Source organism: Micropterus dolomieu, linkage group LG11, assembly GCF_021292245.1.
Source record: "Micropterus dolomieu isolate WLL.071019.BEF.003 ecotype Adirondacks linkage group LG11, ASM2129224v1, whole genome shotgun sequence".
NCBI classification, from domain to species: Eukaryota; Metazoa; Chordata; class Actinopteri; order Centrarchiformes; family Centrarchidae; genus Micropterus; species Micropterus dolomieu.
The window spans coordinates 4,596,743-4,610,994 of NC_060160.1; the positions used below are offsets into that span (position 1 = coordinate 4,596,743).

The following is a 14,252-nucleotide window of genomic DNA, read 5'->3' on the forward strand; positions in this document are numbered from 1 at the left end:
ATGAGTCACGACAACTGCAACATGTTTATGGAGAGCCTTTACCGACTCTCCCGCATGCAAATCCCCTTAATGAAATGCCCCGAACCGCTGGACTAATAATGAGTCAGTTTTCAATATAAATGCAGATGATGTTTTCAGGTGACTGGAGGCCAAGCTTCGGCCGGCTGTTCAGGTTCAGTTTTGCGCAGAGAGATGGAGGGAGGGGGACTGCAGCATTGTCTGGCAGGTGGTAAGGCCTGATGCACGTTGCAGTGTTGGCATGTCTGGAAGGGAAGTGGGCGAGCAGCGGGGATGAAATGATGGTTTTTAAATGGGGTTTCCTGGCCGTTTTCCTCAGAGACTCATTAAGAGTTCCAGTGGGTCCTGGTGTTTGGTGGCATCACCAAGTTCAACACCAGAGAAACAAAGCAAACCCCCGACTGCTGCTTCACTGACAGGAAAAACTGCTGTGTGTGAGGTATTGTATTGTAATGGGCACTGAGAATAATATGTGTTTTTCTATTTTTGTGAGGACCAATTTTAGCTTTAGCCCTTCCAATTTTGTAGACCACAACTTTTAGACAAACATGTGCATCTCCACATGGGGAAGTAATATTTCTATTTTTGGGTGTGAGTGAAGAAGATACTTTATTTTATTAAACCCACAAGGGAAAATTCAAGGTTTTTTCACTCTGTTGTTATTATTGTTGTTAGTATACACACACACACACACACACTTTACATCAACCTGCCCAAGGACCTTTGACTAAATCTGACATTTTTACATGATGGTGGATGGTAGTGTTGTAGTCAAGACCACTCTAACAGAGACCAAGTCAAGACCAAGACCAGAGTTTATCGAGACTAAGACAAGACCAAGACTTTTAGGGGCTGAGACCAAGTCAAGACCAAGACCGAGGGAGGGCGAGACCGAGTCAAGACCAAGACCAGTTACCCACATTACATGACACACAATAAAATGTGGAACGAGAACATAGGTGCTTCTCAGATTGATCTGAAAGATACACATTCCCATTAAAACACCTGTAATCAATGTAAGCATCTTTATTCAACACTACCTTTCCATGCTTACTATCGCAGGGAGGGGTGACAGTTAACGGTAACAACACAATTTATTCAGGGTTATTGGCTTCATTTGAATCAATACGTTTTACATACAATGAAAGTTACAATGTTAACAAATAAATCAGACAATACAAAAGCAATTTATTGATATTACCAAAGTTATGGTCTTGACTGGTCTTGAAATAAAATCCCAAGTCCTCAATTATCGAGACCAAGATAAGACCAAGTACAAATGTGGTTGAGTTTGAGACGAGGCCAAGACCATCAAAAAGTTGCCTTAAGGCCGGTCTCGAGTACTACAACACTAGTAGATGAGCCAATGTTGCCGTCTGTGGAGCCACGCTGCTCACATGGCTAAAAGCAAGGAAATTTGTTAAATTGATGGCATTTGTTTTTTTTAAAATGAGGGCATATTTGTGAAGATAGGAAGGTCCTTTGGACGTTTTGTCCGGTTCTAACTTTGAGATAAATGACAGCCCTCAGTAGTATAGAAGATCAAACATCGGTGTGTGTGTGTCTGTGTGAGGTGTATGTGTGATTGTCTCTGTCTGCGTGCACATACATGTGTGTTAGTTAATGTTAAAGTAAGTAAATGATGCAGGGTTGTGTATAAGTGATGTTGTGTATATAATTCTCTGAATGTTGGTGTGTGTGTACAGGTGCCTGGTGTGTGTCAGTGTGTGTGTGTGTGGCGTAGCAGATAAAGCTTTATTGTTCCCATTTAATCACCATCCTCCCTCTAATTGGCAGCTCTCTCACTGAGGGCTTTTTAAAAGGCCATCATCAGCATTTTATCACCATTATGGCTAATTCACACCACCGCACAGAATGAGACGTTTTCTCCCCCTGTGCAGTTATACATTCTGAACAAATAGAAAAGAAAAGTCTGGGTTTATAAATAACCTCTTAGGTCAGCCAGTAGCGGCCAACGCAGGTAAAGTGAAATAATTCATATCCTGTTCTGAAACCAGCGTTATGTTTGTTTAATAAACACACATTCCTCCACTCTGGACAGCAGGGTTGGAAGTGTTTTCGGGCTCCTAAGTTGGATTTGACTCCCCCACTCACCATGTGCAATGTGTTTATTACTTTACGCTCCTTGATGCACCCAGAGTTTGTTATGATACATTTTTCAAGGCAATTTATAATGAGTGGCTCCCCCAAAAGCAGCATAAATCATATGTATTTTGTCAGTTTCCTGAATGCACGAATATGGAATAAAAATTCGAAACAGTGGTTTTGCATATTTGCATTAGCCAGCAATGACCATGTAACTTAAAAATGAGGGAAACTAATGTTTAGTGTGAAGGAGTTCCTCAGCAGAGTTGGAAGTCACAGCCAGTTGGATTTCATAGTTCACTGAAATGAAATGAGCCAGGACGGCTCAGCATCAAAAAGGTATTTGAAGTGCCCTCCTTTTTGAAGTTTCAGCTGAAGAAGTATTTGCTTTTAAGTGTTTGCTTTTTCCAGAGTCTCAAGTCCATCTAGAGTCTCGGGGCAGTCAAATGGGAAGAAAATCCAATCTTAGAGGTCAAAGTTGAGTTTCAAAAACACATTTTTGTGACGTAAATCTGCCTCAAGTTCAATTCTCGGGTCTCCATCTCTGCTAGTGGCCGCCAACAGGTAGGAAATAAATGTAAAAATCCTTGGTAGGTTACGTGATAATGAGCTAAATCGTGAAAAACCACTATCCTGGTGCTTTGAAGTGGCATCCTGCAGGCCAGGAAATGTGCCACAACTCACCATATTGCCCTTACCACCACATTTGGGCCCCCTCCAGCTGTTTCCCAGTGTGACAAGATTCTCTATATTTTCCTCTATGCTAATGTAGTTTCATCATCTTTTAGAGAGCTTGCTTAGCGCCGTACAGGACACACTGGCGTGCATCTTGAAGACCTCTCTCAAGGTAATCAGGGGACAATTAATGAAGTTTCAAACAGAGCTGGAGGAATCAAGTTGCATTCTCAACAGCACAGAAAGTTTAACTCTCTCTTACACCACAGACTCACATCCTCCCTCCCTCCTTGTCTCCCTCCTTAAACCACAGATGTGGTGAGAGCTCTGCTGTGGGAGGGGGAGAAATAAAACCAGCTAAAACAGACAACTTGAAAGAGGAAGAGCGCACCGACGCGCTGCCAAGAGGATATTTCCATCTTTCTTAAAAGCGTCTCTGTTAAATGGAAAACAAATGTGTGATTGATGTGCTCGACTTTGGCGATGACGACAGACGAAAGAAGAGAGACCGTCCCCATCTTAAAATGTTTGCTTTGAAATTAGAGACAGGAGGGAGAAAAGCAAGAGTGAAAAGTTATATGAAGTAACAGTGGGATGCAGAAGAATGTGAAATTGCTTTGATGGTGAAATAGACATATTTTCTCTAAAGCTTGTGATCAAAAATGCACAAGACATAAAAAAAATGGTGTGAAAGTGAGACAAGAAAGATTTACTATAATTAGTGTACTCAACCTTGACGAAGAAGTACTCATAGTAGTTTAAATACAAAATAAACAAATTGACCTTGATGAGTGGTTGCTTTTAATAGACTTTGAAAAGTGGCTGATGGGATGCCACTAGTGGTTCAGCGGCATGTGTCGATCCCCTAGAGATGGATGGATGGATGGATGTATGTATGTATGCATGCATGTATGTTCCACCGGAACACCGAATTTACAACAAGTCCTGTTGTAAATCTATATTTTATGTAAATTTTCATTAACAATGTAGCACAACATAGCACTATATATAAAGGGATTTGTAGTATTTGTATCTTTCGTCTGTTCTGTTGGGATATGTGTGATGCTTTTGAAATACATTTAAGGCAGTACTTGTTGGAAACTTGCTAATTGGCTTTACATTTGCATATGAATCGGGGGCGGTACTGGTGGGACAGTGACCTACCACTTTCAAGCGGCACCTGCCATTAGAAAACGGCATGTGCTGTTGGAACACGAGTGGCAAACCACTCTTGGGATCAGCATATGCCGCTGAACAGCTAGTGGTACACCATCAGCCACTTTTCGATATCTCTGTGCAACAACTTACAGAGACATCAGGGCCTAAAATCCAGTGATAGAGACACTGGAGTTTAAATCCACAAATGTAGCACTTGCCACCAGAAATAACTAGAGAACTCAAACTACTAATGCTAAATAAATACTTAACTTCCTGTCATGGCCAAAGGCATCTCAGCTCCCGCTGGATTTGGAATCAAGCCTTTATTTCCAATAATTGCATGGTTATGGCTGAAAAACGATCATCATCCCTTGGAAATTCCTGATCAGCAACAAAAACTGTTCTTTGGTCCAAGTCTGTCCATCAAATGTTGTAGTAGTGTGTTATCAGGTATCGGAACAGTCTGCAGGCAAGCACACTAATAGGGGTGAAAAATTAAACCTTTTTGGCAGAGGTAACCATAAATCACACCCCTTTTGCAAAAGGATAAGCTTTGCACAATGGTGCCTTTCAGTATTTTCAAAAACAAACCAAGTCCAACAACTGAAGTTGTTCCCTCAGTTATTTTTTAGCATTAGTTATCACTTTTAGAATAAATAGCTAATTTCAAAAGAAGACCCAACAAACTTCAAAAATATGTGGAAAGAGGACCTGGGTGCAAAAAGTACACAACATAATGGGAACACACACTTGATTTAACTTCATCAGTGTCTCCTTGTTTTTTTATTTGTGCACAAAAACCGAATACTAAAAACAACAATGAATGATTTTTGATTTGAATTATTTCCTTTTTTCTAAATTGCCATCTCTATGGTAAAGCTTTGGTTAAGTTTAGTCAGCTAAAACAAAAAGGAGCTTGAGGGTTAGCTAATAGTTGATCTTGGAAATGGCTGTCTGGCAAAAAAACGTCCTCTTACTTGGTGTTTCCAATACCTCAAATGTTTGAAAAGGCAAGAACCATCCAGAGAAGAATAAGTGGTGTGTGCAATGACAAGAGACTGTGTAGACACTACAAAATGTGTTCTCTCTGCTGTCTCTGAACACCAGAGACCATGAACCTGTGATCACATGACTAAAATGCCAACAACAAACTAAACTTGATAGATGATATTTGTGTGTTGATTGGCAGGTCATGGGATATGAACCCCATGTTAAATTCTCATGCTTTAGGGTCAGGATGGATGGGATGGGACATGATCTTTCCTTTGCACACCCCCCCCTATTAAGTTCTTTTTAATGTGCTTGGAATTTTGGACACACATTTTGGAAAAAACAAAACAAAATTCCACTAAGCAAACGTGTCACCACATAAATACTTATAAATATTGGTTCATAACCAAACTGTTGCACCACACCTTTTGCAGAAGCTACTCAGTGCCCCCCCTCTGCAGGCAGGTGACCAAAGGACACACAGACACTTTAAAATTTCACTGTGTTTTGGACGGTTAAGGGCCTGGCAGAGCTCCGGCTGGACGACCTGCTGCCAACTTGGCATTCAAACAGACGGGACCCTCTGAGTGCTGAATTTGGGAGGGAGGGGTGGGATAGAGGTGGAAGCCCCCCTCCCCATAACCCCACTCCCTCACACACAGTTTGGTAAGGTGAGTAGAAACATGGCGTGAGGATGCCACCCCTCTAGAGTGGAGCATCTTAACAGCAAAGGGGGACGGCGGTAGCTTTGGGGGGCTTCTCTGGCATCCTCAACCCTCCAACCACCCCTCCACATGCTCCCATCAGCCACCAATTCAGTCTCCAATTTAAGACTCTGGAAGGACGGCTCACCTTGTTTAGAAGGAGACTCCCCCCATCCCATCTCTTACCTTCACCCCCTCCACCAACACACCCGCAGATGCATTCTGGCGGGGGTGGGGAAGACAGGTGGAGCTCCCTCCTCTGTAACTGCATTTTCATTTATAGGGCCAAGTCCAGTGTGTTTGAAGGGCGTTGAGACACACACACACACACAAACGGGAAGTCTGCCAGGTTGCTGCTGCTGCTGCTGAGGGGAAGAGAGAAGCCTTTACAGTGACTGATGCAGTCCTGAGCCAGCTCTCATTGCCCACCTACCAACACCAGCAGCAGCACTGTTCTTTGTTTACTGCCTCTAACTTGGAGGAGAACAAAAGAATCCACTTTATAGTTTATTATTACCATTTCAAAAATAGATAAAGGGAGAAAATTTAAAACTGTGCATCTTCCATCTATGTCTGTGTATTTTTTTGTCTAATTACATTTTGTGTATGAAATGTAATATACAAAGTTGTAAGTGTTGCCCAGGTTGAAAAATATTAAGCACAAAACATAAAACAAAGCAAGACTATAACAATTACAACTAAAATGCTGTGTATTGGTGATGCTATATACATCACCAATACACATTGGGTTGAATTTATTTACAGGGGAAAAGTTGGCAATGCATCCAGTGGTTGCTGACACATTTTTCACACAAGACCATGAATGTTAACCGCATTGTTGCACTAGAGGAAAAGTAGAGGAAACTCATTAGGATTCATCCTCTAGGGACTATGGATTTTTTAAGCAAAATTCTTGGCAACATATTGACTAATTGTTAAGACATTTCAGTCTAGACCAAAGTGAGGGACCAATATTGCCATCCACAGGGTCAGGCCTTTAGCGTGACTAAAATTATCATCAAGACAGCTTAATTCATCATGTAATGTGTTTCCCAATGTAATTGTAATGTAAATAAAGCACCATATAGTTAGTATGTAGCATGTGGAGTATGACAGTATGCTACTGTAGTTTTTTCATGTTGCTTGTCTCTAACATAGCACTTGTGCTTTAGATGCATGTCACTGTCCTCCAGCTAGGGTTATATTGTGTCCAGAATATCTTATTACTTCCCTTCTCTGTAGTCAGTCTTTAGTTTTTCTCTTGATGTTTTGTGTGGTTTTGCATGGGCGACCCCCGTTAGTCAGTTGATTGGTCATTTTAAGGCCCCAGCAGGCAAAAGTCCTGAGTATAGGCTGCAAATGAACCAATTTATACTTCTCCTCAGGCTGTAATGGAGTCAGAAGAACACTCTGTGTGCGGGTAACCTCATTCCTCCACAATATCAAATCAACGTTGGAGTGATTGAACTTCATTAGTAAACTTCTCTGATGTTATGTTGTATGCTCTGGAATGATGCCATGATGGCTTCACTTTGTAGGTGAAGCAGTTTTTTTTTTTTTTTTTTTACAAAGAAACCTGCATTATGCTTTAAAAGTATTAATACAACTGTTGGTAAACATGAACATGCTGTGTGCAATTTACTGTCCAGGGACCTATTTCACCATTGTATCATGCAAGCCATGATTTGCAACAAGAGATCATTTCCTCTTGATCATTAGTTTAATTAATCAAAACAACGGCATACTTGCGACACATGTATGAGTATATGAAAATCCTGGGAATGTGCAAATTTATCAGCAATTTGTGAGTGTATATCCTTGGTGAAATGTTGCCACAGTTGGCGTGTTAGCAGTGCTTTTTTAAATGCAGCCCAGGTTCACATTTTTAGTGAGTTGCCATTTTTTTTTGTTGGATGACACCAAAAGAAAAGGTTGCCTGAGGCTGCTTTCATTTCAGTGCTTAAAAGTGTGTACAGACAGAAAGGCAAGGGAGTTTTTAAACTTAGGTCAGCTGCACGAATATGACCACTTATTCTCCCCAAAGAGCCAATGTACTGACTGTACAGATGTTAAGCTAGCTAGAAAGGAAAGCAACGACCATGTCTGTGTGTGTTTAGCTCACCTGAAACTCCAGTTCTGTTATTTCCCTCCAGCTGTACATTTATAAAGCATATGCATAACACCCCAATATTTGCTTGAATAGTTTGCTCAACTTGAAACAATTCAAACACATTACGGATGTGAAGCAAGTGCAGGTTTGTGGTCTTTCTAGACAATGTTTGTGATCCCAGCAGATGCGCTGCAGACATAGACTGTATAAAAGAAGTGGACGCAAGTCATCATGACGTCACCCACTGGTTTGTGGACTGCTGTTTTGAAACCTCGAGTTTTGCAGTTTCACTGCCGCAGACAACAGACGTCACCATAGTTGGACAAGACGGTGGTGCAGGCAGGCTTGGTTAGATAGGTGCATCTAATTTTTGGTTAGCTAAAATCAGGCTTAAAACAAACTTAATTACCAGAAAAATGACTCCTAATAAGCTTTTTCAACCGTGCTGTTTAAATGTAAACAGAGCAGCGGATACCAGTCACGCTAGCCTGATTACAATAGTAGCGACTTGTCAATCACAAAGTAGCCCCGCCCTAAAGCATACCCTGCTTTATCGTTTATCTTCCTCTAAATTGGACCATAATGTGCAAAATGATCATGTTGTGTTGAAGAAGACTTGAAACTAACAATTGAGATCATAAACCAATTAGGAAAGTATTTACCGAGGTAATAAATTAGGTGAGAAGTATTGACTATTATTTCTAATAGAACCAACTTCTTTTTGCAACCACAGGAGTTGCCCCCTGCTGGCCGTTAGAAAGAATGCAGGTTTACTTCCTAATTGGCTTCACTTGTGCGAGCAGGAGGTTGTCGCTTGGCTGCAGCATGTCCCAGAAGCGGCTCTCCACTCTGCTTAAAAGACTCCCAACTCAACTGAATTCAACCCGTTGACACTCAACTAAAATCAATTACATTTATTCATTTAGCTTTTATCCAAAGCGACTTACAATTGCTATATATGTCAGAGGTTGCATTCCTCTGGAGTAACTACGGTTGTGCTGGGGAAGGTTAGGTAAAAAGCAGCCAACTTTGGTAGGAGATGGGATGTGAATCACGGCTGTTCACAGTTGTACTTGCAACAAAAATGTTGTATGTGGTGGCATTACAGCTGCATTAAAATATAGATAATTTGAAACATTTGAAGAGGTGATCAGTGCTGACAAGAGTTTGTTTTTCTGTCCACACCAGAAAATAAAAAAGCAGCAGTTCATTCACTCAAAGACATATTTTCAGATAAAGATCTCATATTTTCTCCCTCAACCTGGCTCAGCTTGTATTTGCATGTAAGTCATGTAGATTGATTTAAATTCTGGTTCTACCATGAGGACAGGGATTTAGTGTAAAGTTCTCAGATCAGTTGAATTAAACACATTTAGGAAACAGTGCCAAGTCTGGAGGTGTCACTGCAACGATAGGGCTGAGGGAGCTCTGCGTCCTCTGTCTGTGATGGCAAATAGATCTCATTCAGATGGGGATGGATGAGGCTGTGTGCCGAGTCACTGCAGCACGGCTACATCACCATTTGTTTTCATTACACAGCCAAAACAACCTCACCTGATGGAAAGACAGCAGAAGACCACAGTATAGATTTTGTGCAGTCACTATTCACATGTGAAGAGTGCAGCAAAAGACAAAAAACAAAGCTGCGCTTTCCACAGATTCTAAATTTCTGACCAGTTGATTTATGTGTACATTATGCCGTATATGAAAAATTCAGTCAAAATCGCTAGCTTGCAGGTCAAAGTGAGACTTCAGCAAGAGAACAAATGGCGCGACTCACTGCACACCTCACATGTAGACAGTTGAGAGTCCATTTAACCACCTCACTATCATTTCCCGCCATCAAACTGTCTCAGGAGCTTCCCCAGGGTCGAAGTTAGCGGCAGCCCATTCTCCTCACAGTAATGTGTTTTATTGTCTGTGGACAGGCTTTGTGATAGAGTTATATTCTACAGGGATGAATCTTCTTTTCATAACCAGAGGCAGACAGGCACTTAAATATAAGTTTAAAAAAAACATGTGGAACACAAACGACAATTGTTTTATTTTTGAACACGACACAAGACATTGTGAAGCCTTCTGCTATGCCTGAAGGAAATATTCCCTGAGCTGCATCAGAGTCAGCCCTATTGAAAAACTTTCAAATGGATTACATTAAAAACCGTTGTTTCTCTCTCACATACTAGAAAATGATGTGTAAATTAGAAAGACAGGCTCATACAACAGCCATAAAAAAGGATAAAGCTTGGATTCAAGTCTTGGATGAGGCAGTTATGGAATGGGATACAGCAATGGTCACATTCAGTTAAGGGTTTACATAGGTGTGGTGTTTTGCTGAAGGTACAGTGAGAATATTAAATATGAACCAGGAAGTCCAGTTGAATTAATACATCTATGAGTTTTAAATAATGTTTTCTAATGCAACTACTGTTGAAGTGCCTAAAATGCACATGGTGGTTACAAAAGAAATGTTTGTAACCAAGAAAGTTCCATCATATAGTTAGTATAGTGTGTAGTAAATAAGAATTTACAAAGAGCAGGGGTAATAATAAAAATATTTTCTAAACAAACTATCTCAACACAAGGCCGTCTTTCTTGACCTTAAAGCTGCAGAAGTAGTGCTGCTCTGTGACCATGTTCTGCGATTGATTTTAACACAATTTAAAAAACAGATGAATGTAATCCCAATATTATTCTACAACCTCCAAGGAGTTGTGCGACATGCAGATGAACAAAATTGATGCTTACTAAGCAGCAGAAGTATAAGTATATGTATTACTTATGGATTATGTGACATGAATGTGAAAGAGTGGTTTGGGCCCAATCCCAATGTCCCCCCTAAACCCTAAACCCACACAGACTTAACTGACGTCACCTGGTAAGTGATTGAGTGTAAGAGCCTGTAAGGGCCCAGATTCACACTGAAACACGTTGCACACTTTTTATTTTATATTTTTGTCTGAAGTCCTGCAAGCGCTTGCCCTACTGAGTGGAGGAGAGGTACATGTCAATCTGCATTTGTCAGTAATCAGTGCATTACTGTTGGTCGAAACAGAATCAAGCAAAAACTAAAATAAACCGTTGAATAAACCCCTCGTTTGTAATGTTTTGGGATTGCTTATACTACACGTTGTTTTACCATTCAACTTTTCCCTCTGCAGAGAAGTAGGATGTGAAGGCCTCCCTAATCCTGATAGCCTCTCTTGCTGAGTTGTTGGCAGCAATTCTTCCCAGACCTGGCTGCGTCTCCACCTCAACCACAGGGACACTAGCCCTCACTGCAGTGGCCTGGGTAGTCCTCCGCAGGAAGTTATAGAGAACAGACACAGGTGGCCCACACACACACACACACACACACACACACACACACACACACACACCCCTCTGCAACTTCTGGCTGGACCTCAATGGCACGCCTGTTCATCCTCCACTGAGGAGAGGATCCGAAAGGCATTCTCCACAACCAGCCGAGCTCGGGACAGACGGTAGTTAAAAACCATACAGGGCCCAGGGAATGGGCTCATGAGGTTCTTCAGGAGTGGAAAGGCCTTGTCAGCAACAAAGACATGTGGCTCGGGTCCTCTGTGTTCAGCTCCTGGTAGTGGCAAGTCAGCAGGCAGTGGGAAGGTGTGTTTGAAGAGCTTTACCAAACACTGAGCTGGCCAGAATCCCACGTCACTTGTTCTTTCATAGCCACTGACGTCAACCAGCGGAAACGATAGCGGGCATCCACAACTGTAAGAAGAACTAATGAGAAGGTTCCCTTGTAGTTGAAGAACTGGGATCCTGAATCAGCAGGGGCTTTGAGAACATCATGCTTGCCATCCAGGACCTCACAGCAGAGAGGAAAGTTCCACACCTCTTCAAAGCCCTGTGCTTTTGACCTCCACTCCTTTGTGGTGGGCACAGCCATGAACTGCTCCACAAGGCAGTCCCAGATAGCAGCGGCGACATCGGGGACAATGCTGGAGACAATGGAGAGGATCCCAACGCGGAAGCCGTTTGCGATGGTCCTAAATTAGTCCCCAGTGGCAAAGTATCTGCAACACAGAAAATATTAAATGTGAGATTTAACTTAGTGAACATGATGTAGGTGTAGTCTACATAAAATGTGGGTAGTACCAATGTTCAAGACCGCCCAAACCGAGACCAAGACTAGTTCCCCAGACTTACAGGGAACGCACCTCAAAGTCTGAGAGTGTAGACATTGGGATTGGGCCTTGCTCTGGGATCTTCTACCGGATGAGTGAAGGTTAGAAACACCTGGACTGGCAGATACCAGCTAACCTGAGTGGAATTGTGCAAACCTGCTGAGTGGAGCATTTTCAAACTGATGTGTGAATCCAAATGCAGTAAACCTGTGGAGAGCTGCCAGACCAGCTGTGCTAATTTGAAACAATATACTGTATATTTTTGGCTTTAGTCAAAATATTTCTTCCTGTAACTTTTGATTTTAGCAGCCTTGCCTTTGTTAAAATGTTTGTGACTGTTGTTTATGATTTTCCAAAATAAGTTTAGGAATGCAGTTCCACAAAAGGTTGGAGGGATGAAACAAAAACTTAAATTTATAAATAATTTTACTACCCATATGTATTCTGGTCATGCTGAAGCTCTTCTCTTCATAAATAAGGATTTGAAATGTTTCCCTGTAAATGAACTCCATAACTGCAATATGAGTGACACTAAAGGAATATAGACAGACATTCATTTAGTTGAAAATCCTTTTGGTCACAGCACTGTAAATGTAAAAAGGCACATTAGCTCTTTATATAATCTAATAACTTTATTTGTATAGCACTTTTCTTAAAGTTGCAACGCAAACAAAACACTTTTGTGTACACTAAAGTGTACAATTTATAAACTGGAATGACAAAGAAAAACCATTTACCTACCAATGTAAAATATTTATTAGGCCAATGAAATAAGAATTCTGTTGAAGCATTGACAGCATTTAAACCATCTAATGTAAGTGAGCTGTCCACTACAGTAGATTTATTCTCTTGGTACACTTGACTGAAAATACTCACAAGGGCACATGTGAGTCTCAAAAGATTTCAGCTGAAATAAGAATAAAAGCCAGAGGCTTAACTTATTTGCCATGACATTATGCAGAACTGCTGGGAGAGATGCGATTGATTGACTCAGGCTTATCCTTTCAAGTGCATGGGCACTTATGAATCTCAAATATTGGTTGATTTCACGGATAACCTCGGCACTCTGGCTTCACGTCACGCTCGGTTTTCTCTCTCTCTGGATTTGTGCTACTACAGGTCAAAAACCTCAAGGAGCAGTTGATGAAATTTCATGAAAGAACAACGAGGATTTAGTCACAGTGCTATACTGGGACACGTGGGAAAGTTGATGTGTTCCCCCTTCAGCACTCCCAGGCACTCCCCCTCTGGTTAGCTCATACTGTCCCAGTGTGAGAGACAGACCCCCCAGATGTCTCATTAGGTATATCATTAGGGAGACAGCTGGAAGGGGGTGCAGACAGCTGACACGGGGCTGCAGGGGCAGGATTAGCTGCCACTTTTTGGAGGGGTGGGGGTTTGGGATATAGTCAGATCTCATGTCCAGTGTTTCAGGGTCTCATTTGATATCCCACAGAGCCAGTGGAGGTAGAAGTGCTCGGAGCTTTCACTAAAAATCATTTTTTTGGTGTAGTAGTATCAAATGCCAATGTTCTGTAGGTTAAAAAGGACGCTCCAACAAACTTCTCCTGCAGGATAAGCCACTTCTGAGCTGTCAGTTTCCTCATAACAAAACCTCACTATATCCATGTTGTGCTATTGTGTTCCTCAAAACTCCACTTGTACAAACAGTGCTCCGTAGCTCTACAAGTGGTCAAAAACTCCACAGGGTACCTAAAAAAGTAGATTCAAAAGTAGAGTAGGGATTTTAGTAGATTCTTAGTAAGGCTGAAACATGCTTCTCTGCGCTGTTCCTTGTACAACTTGTATAACATTTACGTTTTCTTGGTGTTCAAACCCACCTCTCAAAAAAGCAGTTGAACCAACCAATCAGCTTGCTGTTCCACACGTGTTCATTGAGACAAGGGAGATATGAGTGTCTGCTTCTCTGCGAAGAATTTGTGAAGGCTACTTCCAGCTTTATACATTAATGTTGCCACTGATTAAGGTGATGGGGATAATTGTATCTATGTATACGGTTGGTTAGTTAAAAAAACAAACAAAAAAAAAAAAAAAAAAAAAAAAAAAAGTACCATGTGGAGTTTTGACTACTGGTTATGCTGTGGAACATTGTGTGTCTCCGTATTGTTTTTTTTTCTCATGCAAGTTTGCACGAGTATGTGGGTGATGTAATGCACAGTGGTTTCACTATTCCACTTAACAGGACGGTGTATTATGACAATAACACTCAAAGATATGCTGCAATGTTCCAGGAAAGGCAATGAAGAAGAACACTGCAAGAAAAAACGCATTCAGCACATTTTGTTAGCGCTCAAGGATAAACGCGCAAAGGATGTGTTT

At 41.4% G+C, this 14,252-nt stretch overlaps 1 long non-coding RNA gene across 1 annotated transcript; it reads right to left on the minus strand.

The window, feature by feature from the left end:
- Positions 1–10,728: 10,728 nt before the first annotated feature.
- LOC123979250 lies at positions 10,729–13,859 on the minus strand. The gene is made up of 2 exons (XR_006827190.1): positions 11,946–13,859; positions 10,729–11,801 (listed from the first exon to the last, which is right to left on the minus strand). It is a non-coding gene; the product is annotated as an uncharacterized LOC123979250 (long non-coding RNA).
- Positions 13,860–14,252: the final 393 nt, after the last annotated feature.